We start from the raw sequence: 10706 nt of genomic DNA, 5'->3' as shown, positions 1-10706 counted from the left end.
TGAGGGCGAAGGTGCGGGATGTGGACGAGATGCGTTGGAGGGCATCTTTAACCACGTGGGAAGGGAAATTGCGGTCTCTAAAGAAGGAGGCCATCTGGTGTCTTCTTTGGTGGCATTTTTGCAAGAGATGGGGTGGGAAGAGGTGTAAAAACAATGACTGCAGATGCTGGAAACCAGATTCTGGATCAGTGGTGCTGGAAGAGCACAGCAATTCAGGCAGCATCCGAGAGAAGAGGTGTAATCCAGGTAGCTGTGGGAGTTGGTGGGTTTGTAAAAAATGTCAGTGTCAAGTCGGTCATCACTAATGGAGATGGAGAGGTCCAGGAAGGGGAGGGAGGTGTCAGAGATGGTCCAGGTAAATTTAAGGTCAGGGTGGAATGTGTTGGTGAAGTTGATGAATTGCTCAACCTCCTCGCGGGAGCATGAGGTGGCGCCAATGCAGTCATCAATGTACTACACATGGTTGACTCTTGAAAACTCAAGCTGTGATTACTTCTGATGATATGTGTCGTGTACATCTTACTGTAGCTATGCACTGTATTAAATGATGCATTCATTGTGTCTAGAAAAGTATCAAAGATGAATGGTGTGGACGTGCCGTTGTTGGACTGAGGTGGACAAAGTTGAAAATCACTCAACATCAGGTTATAGTCTAACAGGTTTATTTGAGAGTACAAGCATTTGGAGCACTGCTCCTTCATTAGGTAGCTAGTGGGGCAGGTATATAGTACACAGAATTTATAGTAAAAGATCAAAATGTCATGCAATTGATGCAATCATGAGCTGCCATCTACCAGCAATATTGAGGGTGTGTAATCTTGCATGCCGTAGCATGCCCACAAACAGTAGCAGTTTCCAGAGGAGGAGATGCTCCAAAACAAACTATCTACATTATTTATGATTACTAACATGATCAACAGTGGACTGACCAGCTATAACACATTTATTTCAATCTTACATTATTATACTTGCTAAATATCTCTCTCCCATCATTTATACATTAAAAGTTCTGCCTTATCAAATTGAAGTAACCAATCTTTTGACATTTTCACTTAAGGGAGCATCAAGTCCCAAAATGCTAAACAAACAGCAGTGTGCAAGGTCTTTGACATTTCACATTGCCACTGAATTTGCTGGACTTCCTCAGAGGGATAACTCAGTATCTTCATCGACAATAAACTATGAGGAGAAATATACCCAGCACCTCTGCAACTTCAATAACAAGGGAGCCAAAGATCATCAGAGGCAAGTCAGAATGTGAAGTTATGGCTGCAGTCAGATTAGCCATGAGTTTGCAGAATAATAGAGAAGATTCATGAGGCTGGATGACCTATCCTACTCCTAATTCATAAGTTCATACATAATTCCCTTTGAAGTGGTCAGACCAGAATGTGAGCGAATAGTTTGACAGTGTGCTTTGTGATTGAGGGGTCTGACAGCAAGGTTATGAGGCAGGACACCACTTACTTTGTTCAGGTGCAACAACATGGTTTTTGGAGATTTTTATTTTTCTCTTCCCACTTCCTGACCTTATCAAAAATAGGAACTGTTCCACAAATGTGAAAGGAGATGTTGATAGTTTGACTCACCTAATTTGAGTGTGCTGCCCAGGCCCCATGTCCACCCACAAAAATCAACTCTTAAAATTCTAAATTCTCAAATGCTTTTCAGTACCTTAGAATTGGCTGTTGAACACCAGCACGGAAGTGTTACCACTGGAAAGACTGTGACAGTTTAAGAAGATGACTCACCACTAGCCTTTCAGGGAACTGTAAAATTTACCTTTTTATCTTATTCATTTTGTGGGATGTGGGCATCGCTGGCTGGCTGGCATTTATTGCCCGTATCCAGTTGCCCTTAAGACGGTGGTGGTGAGCTGCCTTCTTGAACTGCTGCAGTCCACCTGCTGTGAAGTCACCCACAATGCCACTAGGGAGGGAATTCCAGGATTTGGACCCAGTGAAAACGGAGGAATGGTGACATATTTCTAAGTCAGGTTGGTGAGTGATTTGGAAGGGAACTCGAAAGTGGTGGTGTTTCCATGTATCTGCTGCCCTTGTCCTTCTCAATGGAAGTGGTTGTGGGTTTAGAAAGTGCTGTCTGAGGATCTTTGATGAATTTCTGCAGTGCGTCTTGTAGATAGTACACACTGCTGCTTCTGAGGGTCGGTGGTGGAGGGAGTGGATGCTTGTGGATGTGGTGCCAATCAAGCGGGCTGCTTTGTTCTGGATGGTGTCAAGCTTCTTAAGTATTATTGGAGCTGCACTCATCCAGGCACGTAGGGACTATTCCATTGCACTCCTGACTTTTTAGATTAGATTAGATTAGATCCCTATGGAAACAGGCCCTTTGGCCCAACAAGTCCACACCGACCCTCTGAAGAGTAACCTACCCAGACCCATTTCCCTCTGTCTAATGCACCTGAATCTATGGGCAATTTAACATGGCCAATTCACCTGACCTGCACATCTTTGGACTGTGGGAGGAAATTGGAGCACCCGAAGGAAATCCACACAGACACGGGGAGAATGTGCAAACTCCACACAGACAGTCACCTGAGGCTGGAATTGAATCTGGGACCCTGGTGATGTGAGTCCTGTTTGCCTTGTAGATGGTGGACAGGCTTTTGGGAGTCAGGAGGTGAGTTACTCGCTACAGTATTCTGAACCTCTGATCTGTTCTTGCAGTCACTATGTTTATGTGGTGAGTTCAGCTGAGTTTCTGATCAATGGTAACTCCCAGAATGTTAATAGTTGAGGATTCAATAATGGTAACAACATTAAATGTTAATGGGTAGTGGTTAGATTGTGTCTTGTTGGTGATGGTTATAGCCTGGCACATATGTGGCATGAATGTTACTTGTCACTTGTCAGCCCAAGTCTGGTTATTGTCAGGGTCTTGTTGCATTTAGACACGGACTACTTCAGTATCTGACGAGTCGTGAATACTGCTGAACTTTGTGTTATCGTCAGCAAACATCCCCATGTCTGACCTTATGATGTAGTGAAGGTCATTGATGAAGTAGCTGAAGATGGTTGGGCCAAGGATGCTACCCTGAGCAACTTCTGCAGAAATGTCCTGGAACTGAGATGATTGACCTCCAACAACCATAACCATCTTCCTATGCATCTGGTATGACTCTTACCACCAGATAGTTTATCCCCTGATACACATTGATTTCAGCTGAAAATGTGTTGCTGGAAAAGCGCAGCAGGTCAGGCTGCATCCAGGGAACAGGAGAATCGACGTTTCGGGCATAAGCCCTTCTTCAGGCTTATGCCCGAAACGTCGATTCTCCTGTTCCCTGGATGCTGCCTGACCTGCTGCGCTTTTCCAGCAACACATTTTCAGCTCTGATCTCCAGCATCTGCAGACCTCACTTTCTCCTATTTCTGTCGTTGTCTTTTCTGGTGCCAAGGTTGATACCAGGTGAGCCATTCGGTTCCATTTCTTTGAGACTTTATAGCGATTGGTACAACTGAATGCTTGCTAGGCCATTTCAGAAGGCAATTGAGAGTCAACCACAGTACTGTGGGCCTGAAGTTACATGCAAGTCAGACCAGATGAGGATGGCCGTTTCCTTCCCTGAAGAACATTAGTGAACCAGATGGGATTTCCTGACAATCGGCAATGATTTCATGGCCATCATTAGACCCTTGATTCTAGAAATTTTTGTTGCATTCAAATCCCACCTTCTGCTTTGGCAGGATTCAAACCTGGGTCCTGAGGACATTATCTGGGTTTCTGGGTCTAGTGATAATACCACTCAGCCATCACCTACCCCTACTTATGCTGTAAAGACCGAGAACTGGCAGAAGGAACTGAAATGAGAGACAAGAGTGCAGTTTACATTTTGGACCTTGGAGATTAGCACTTTCTGAATGGCCAATGGACTTCAGCAGCCAGAATGTGCTGTCTAAATAGTGACATCCTTGATGGAGTTGTTAAAGTGATAAAGTCTCCCATTTTCAGATCTCTGCAAATCACTTAGGATTTGGTGCAGATATGTTCTCCAACATTCCTGTTCTGGGGTTCCCCAGAAGTGTTTGCACCAGAGGATGAAGTTGAAGATAGCAGTGTTCCTGGCGTGGTGTTCTCCATATACTATATTAGTATCAGCCTTAAAAATCTGAACCTTAGAAACTGACAGAAGTGGATATGACTTTCCAGTATCAAGTGTATAAGGTCAAGATTAACTCAGTTGATCACCTCCCAGTCAGTTCAATAAAAGCTGATAGAAGAGAGAAGGGCACAATTTTGTCCTATCACGGGTTTCAACCCTGGTGACCCAGATTGTTGAAATCTGGTGGCCATTCAGAACCTGGCAGCTTCTTGATCCTAGTCAAGAAACATTCCATGACGAATCCAGCAGCAAGAAGGTAAAATATTTTCTTCCTCTTTTCATGAGATGGGGTTAATGGGGAGTTTGGGTCAAGCAGCCACAAGCCAATGGGAGAGTGGTGTCATTCAGAGCCCCTTGTTTCACCATGGATAACTGCAAGCCATTTGCTGTATATAGACCACAATAGGAGGCACAGTGGCTCAGTTGTTAGTACTGGTGCCTACAGTACCAGGGACCCAGGTACAATTCCACCCTCTGGTGACTGTATGTGTGGAGTTTGCACATTCTCCCAGTGTCTGTGTGGGTTTCCTCCGGGTGCTCTGGTTTCCTCCCACAGTCCAAAGATATGCAGGTTGGGTGGACAGGCCATGCTAAATTGTCCATTGTATTCAGGGATTTCCAGGCTAGGTGGAGTAGCTACAGGAAATGCAGGGTTGCAGGGATAGGGTTGTGGGGTAGATGCGGGTGGGATGTTTTTCAGAGGGTCAGTGTGGACTCAATCAGTCAAATGACCTGCTTCCACACTTTGAATTGTGGAATGCTATTCAGGAGGGAATTCCAGGATTTTGAACCAGTCATGTTGAAGGATCCAATATATTTCCAAGCCAGGTCAAAGCAATCCACGTAATTGACAACACATCCACAAGGATTCACTCCTTTTCCAACTGATGCTCTACAGCTGTAGCACCCCTACTTACCATGTCGACCAGGGCTGCAGATGCATGGGCTTACCATTACCTGCATGTTCCCCTTCTTGTCACTCAGTACCCTGAGTTGGAAATATATCACTGTTCCTTCACTGTCACTGGGTCAATATCCTGGAATTCCCTCCTTCACAACATTGTGGTGAACCTACAGCACATAGACTGCAATGGTTCAAGAAGGTAGCTCACCACAACTTTCTTCAAGGCAATAAAGGACAGACAGTAAATGCTGGCCCACCAGCAACATCCACATCCCACAAGTGAAGAAAAAACATATTCCTGACTGTGTCTTGTAGATTCGGGACAGCGTTTGGGATGTCAGAAAGTAAGTTGCTCTCTGCAGGATTCCTGGCCACTGACTTACACTTGTAGTTCCAGTTCTTATTATGGATAATTCAGTTCTGTTTCTAATCAATGGTACCCCCGGTATGTTGATGGAAATGCCATTGAATATCAAGCGCAATGGTTAGATTATCTCTTGTTGGAGATAATCATTGCCTAGCACTTGAGCGATATGAATCCTTTTTGCCACTTGTCAGCCTGAAGCTGAATATTTTCCAAGTCTTGCAACAGTTGAGTATGGACCTCTTACCATTATATAATCATCAGTGAGCATCCTACTTTTGACCTTACAGTGAAGGGAAAGTCATTGATGAAGCAGCTTAAGATTGTTGAGGTGAACACTGTATCCTTAGGAAGATGTCTAGAGAGATGTCTAGAGCTAAGATTACTGACCTCCAACACCCACAACTAAACAGAAACTAACTCAAAGCATTCTATGATGAGTTCTTCCAGACTACTAATATAAACCTGAGTTTTCAGTTTATGTGTTTCCAGCTCCTGAAAGACATTGACACTTGCAAGAAAGCTGGGGGAATCCAGTAGAATTGCAGCTTCGCTCTGTCAAGAACAAAGAGTTCCACTTTCAAACTGAATGTTGATGTGGTGAGTCGAAGGTTTATTTTCATACACCAGTATGTATTAACATGCTTATTGTTATGCCACCTTTCCTAATTCATATGCAGTTTCACAATCTCCCACCTGCCACGTAGAAATTTGATAGTGACTATTTTTGACATGAAAGAGTGGTAACTTGGCACTCTCCACTCTCCACTACTCTTGCAAGTGATGGACAATGAAAAACTGCCAGAATCTAATTAGCTGGCAGCACTTAAAGGATGGGATTCCCAGCCTGAAAGTCTTGAATTCCAGGGCATGACCATTGTTTCCTGGATTAAATTCCATCCTTAATGTTATTTACTCAGGAAGGAAAGGGATAGTTCATGCAGAGCAAAAGCTGTTACATTAATTTGGACTTTTTTCATTTTCCTTCTGCTAACTTGTCTAAATCAAATTTGTCCTTTTGTCAACTTTGTGCTTTTAGGAAACTGCAAATTCAGCAAACTGAAAAATAATAGCATTATGCTCCAGGACTCAGAAGTGCATTATTGTACAGCAGCTGATGCACGGTGACTCAGATATCAAGACGTACATTTTTATCTCCACTGCCTGGAAGGTGATTTGCTGGAGCAGAAATCAATGCAATGAAAATTAGGTAAGTTCTACAATGGAGAGGGAATCTGCTCCATCAGATTACAGTCCAGGCTGCGAAGATAAACATTTACCCCCAACCATTTTTCTTGCTTCCTCTGACCTGGAACATTTCAATGACTATCAACACAAATGAAATTTACTTTTCAGCTTCAGCAAGCAGGAATACAAAGCAACGTAACAGGCTGCAGTTGACACTGCTGAGTGCACTGCTTCACCTCCACTGTGCCTGCTGGGACAGAAAAATCACAAGATTATCCCAAATTGTTTCTCTGTTTAAATACTGCAACTAATCTTTTGTGTTGAAATTTGAAAGTGGTTCCTCAACTCTGGGGAAAAAAAATGTTTTTCTTTTCGAAGCAAACAACTTGCTTTTTCACAGTGTAGGCAGGGCTTACCAAAGTAATTCACGGTAACGAACTCACTATGTCTTGTAGAAAATACACTAAATAATTAGTTGTTATATAGCAAACGGCCATGGACCGAAGTGATGGTGAGTATATTTTTTTTATCCCAGATGCTTGAGCAATAAATATGAATAAAACTTTCTGTCACTTTTCAAACATCTCTTGAGAACATTTAATGCCTGCCCCAAGTTGCCCTTGTGAAGATCATGGTAAGCTGCCTTTTTGAACCACTGCAGTCACATGCCACATTATCAACATTCACGCTCTGCGTCTGTTCGTTTGAACTTTCACTAGAAATTCTATATCTACATACAGTATAATAACCGAAGTTTTAATTTCCATAAATATTTTGAAGTAGTCTTGTGTTGGAAGTATGTCTGATAACCTATGTTGAATTGAAACCAATATGTTCTAAATTGTAAATGATTGCTTAGTTATTAAGTTATACTTAAGTATCTATCTCAAAGTGCCTTGTAACTGCATGCTTTGCAGCATTTTAGCTGAAGTCGTAGTAAATAATTACTTAATAGGCAATTTTAGAATTGTTTTGGCTTTTTTAGTCATAGCTAGGTCAGGGAAAAGTGAAAAAATCAAATCAAGTAATGATGAATGCATGGCATTAATAAGGGTAGTTAGAATCAAGCTTCATACAAAGCAGCATTGCTGGATTTTCAAACAAGGTCATGGAATGGTAAAAGGAGACAAAGAGGTATGGAATTTCACTTGCTGAAGTTAATTGTAATTAATTGTGCTTCTGGGAGCAACAGTGAAGGAAAGTAAAATTCATAGTCAGTGATACATTCATGTGGATAGCTCTATTCCACAATTACAATATATCTGGTTTTAGCATGCTGCTGTGCAGATACTGAGTCCAAATAAATTAAATTTATAGTGGATTAATGTGATTGGTTTATGGATTTTTTTTAGTGAAGATGTTTATGCCCTGGAGTCATACTAACTTTGAAATGCAATTTACTGTCCATGCCTATACACTCAACTGATTGGATGACATTCAGAGGGTATTGCTGTATTAGATTTCAAAACTTAAAAAAAATCTCACTGTGAAACTTCAGTGTAAAACAAAATGGAGTGTTTTTTTTATTTCTTCAACATCTGCTATAAGTGGACTAGTATTAATTTGAGTGGGCATCTGTATTAAAGTGGTGTGCAACTAAGTGAGTTGATTGATACTGCCAACCAGGAAAAGCAATGATAATTTTATAGCTGCATTTATAGCTGAAAGGTAAGTATTATTGAAGTTTATTTTCAGAAAGGAGGTGGATACACCTCTTGTGGCTAAAGGGATCAAGGGATATGGGGGGAGGGCAAGATTATGGTATTGAGCTTGATGATCAGCCATGGTCATAATGAAGAGTGGAGCAGGCTTATCGGGTCAAATGGCCTACTCCTGCTCTTATCTTTTATGTTTCTGCGTTTGGAGGCAGGTCTTCGATTTAATTATGATATATTATGTGGTATCAACATTATCTGAAGTACTGGTGTAGAATGTATGGAAAACTGCAAACCAATTTAGCCATCCTGAAAAGTTTAAATTTATTGGTCTCCACTATCAACACATAAACCCTAAACAAATGGAATCATCAGATTATTTGATATTCTAGGTAAGAAATTATATTATTAGATGTCTTGCAAAAAGATTTGAGAATAATTCTAGCATTTGTACTACTTTTGCTCAAAATGTTTAGTTTTATTTTGTAACTAGGAGGAAACTTGAAATGAACTGTAAAGAGAAATGTTGATGTTTAACATTGATATTAAAATGTTTGCCAATAAGTACATATATGAGGTACTGTAATAGATGAAGTTTGTACACATTGGAGCTTGGGTGAAGATATCTACCACACTTCAAGGTAGAAGTCTTAAGCAGTTAGATTTGTGAATACACATTGCCTATTTTTGTCAAACAGGACTCTACCCATGAATAAATTTACACTGGGCTGAGGTATTAGTGAATATTCTAAAGACAAACATTTAAAATTGGGAAAGGAGACCTGTCTTAAAGGTTCTGAGAATTGAAAAGCAAAACATAAACCAGTCATCATAATTTTCGATTTTTGCACCTCTCCCATGTAGATATCCTGCTTGCCTGTCCAAAGAGCTCTTTGTCCGCCCCCCCCCCCCCCCCCCCCCCCCACTGTTCTTCACTAATCAGTTTTCTGGCGTGCAGCTTTTTTGACCTTGGCTCCTTTGATCTCTTCATTGACTTGCTGCAGATCTGTGTCATTGTGCTTAGCGCTGCATCACGTATAGACAAAACAGCTTTGTTAGTAATCCCCACAAACATAGAACAGTACAGCATAGTAATGGGCCTTTCAGACCATCATGTCTGTGCTGATCATGATGTCATTCTAAATTAATCCCATTGTCTATATCCCTCTAATCCCTGCCATGTTCATATAATGGGCGGCACGGTGGCACAGTGGTTAGCACTGCTGCCTCGCAGCGCCTGAGACCCAGGTTCAATTCCTGCCTCAGGCGACTGACTGTGTGGAGTTTGCACGTTCTCCCCGTGTCTGCGTGGGTTTCCTCCGGGTGCTCCGGTTTCCTCCCACAGTCCAAAGATGTGCAGGGTCAGGTGAATTGGCCATGCTAAATTGTCCGTAGTGTTAGGTAAGGGGTAAATGTAGGGGTATGGGTTGGTTGCGCTTCGGCGGATCGGTGTGGACTTGTTGGGCCGAAGGGCCTGTTTCCACACTGTAATCTAATCTAATCTAATCTGTTTAAATGCTTCTTAAATGTAGTTATCATATCTACTTCTACCAGCTCTGCTGGCAGTGCATTGTTGCACCTACCACCTTCTGTGTAAAATACTTACCTTAAACATTTCCTTTCAACTTTTCTCCTCCTTAAACCCATGCTCCCTAGCATTTGACATTTTCATCCTGGGAAAAAGCCTCCAACTATCAATCCTATCTATACCTCTCATAGTTTTACATACTTCTATCAGGTCACCCCTCAGCTTTTGATACTCGAGTGAAAACAATCCACGTTTATCCAACCCTTCCTTGTAGCAAATACAGTCTGATCCGGGTCACATCCTGGTAAATCTCTTCTTTATCTTCTCCAAAGCCTTCACATCCTTCCTATGGTATGGCACCAGATCTGCTTACTGTACTCCAAATGTGGCCAATATAAAGTTTAATATAGCTGCAACATGATTTGCCAACTTTTATACTCAATGCCCTAACCAATGAAAACAAGCATGCCTTATGCCTTCTTTACCACCTTATTCACTTCTGTTGCCATTTTCAGGTAGTTATAGACTAGCACCCCAAGATCCCTATTTCTATCATTGCTCCTCAGGGTTCAGCCACTTATAGTGCACTTTTCTCTTGCATTTGACCTGAAAATGTGTTGCTGGAAAAGCGCAGCAGGTCAGGCAGGATCCAAGGAGCAGGAGAATCGACGTTTCGGGCATGAGCCCTCCTTCAGGAATGAGGAAAGTGTGCCAAGCAGGCTAAGATAAAAGGTAGGGAGGAGAGACTTGGGGGAGGGGTGTTGGAAATGCGATAGGTGGAAGGAGTGGAGGCTGGGTTGGTGGGGGGTGCCGGCACCTTCCCCTGCAACCGTAAGAAATGCAATACCTGCGCCCACACCTCCCCCCTTACTTCCCTCCAAGGCCCCAAGGGATCCTTCCATATCCGCCACAAATTCATCTGCACCTCCACACACATCATTTAC

At 42.3% G+C, this 10706-nt stretch overlaps 1 protein-coding gene across 2 annotated transcripts in view; it reads right to left on the bottom strand.

Annotated features, from left to right (window-relative positions):
* Window positions 1-10706, bottom strand: part of LOC122549979 (zeta-sarcoglycan) — a 972906-nt gene that overhangs the window by 334986 nt on the left and 627214 nt on the right. The window lies entirely within an intron of this gene.

This window comes from Chiloscyllium plagiosum, chromosome 1 (assembly GCF_004010195.1).
Source record: "Chiloscyllium plagiosum isolate BGI_BamShark_2017 chromosome 1, ASM401019v2, whole genome shotgun sequence".
NCBI classification, from domain to species: Eukaryota; Metazoa; Chordata; class Chondrichthyes; order Orectolobiformes; family Hemiscylliidae; genus Chiloscyllium; species Chiloscyllium plagiosum.
Note: the sequence above shows the minus strand (reverse complement) of the source record. Positions and strands in the feature narration are given on the sequence as shown.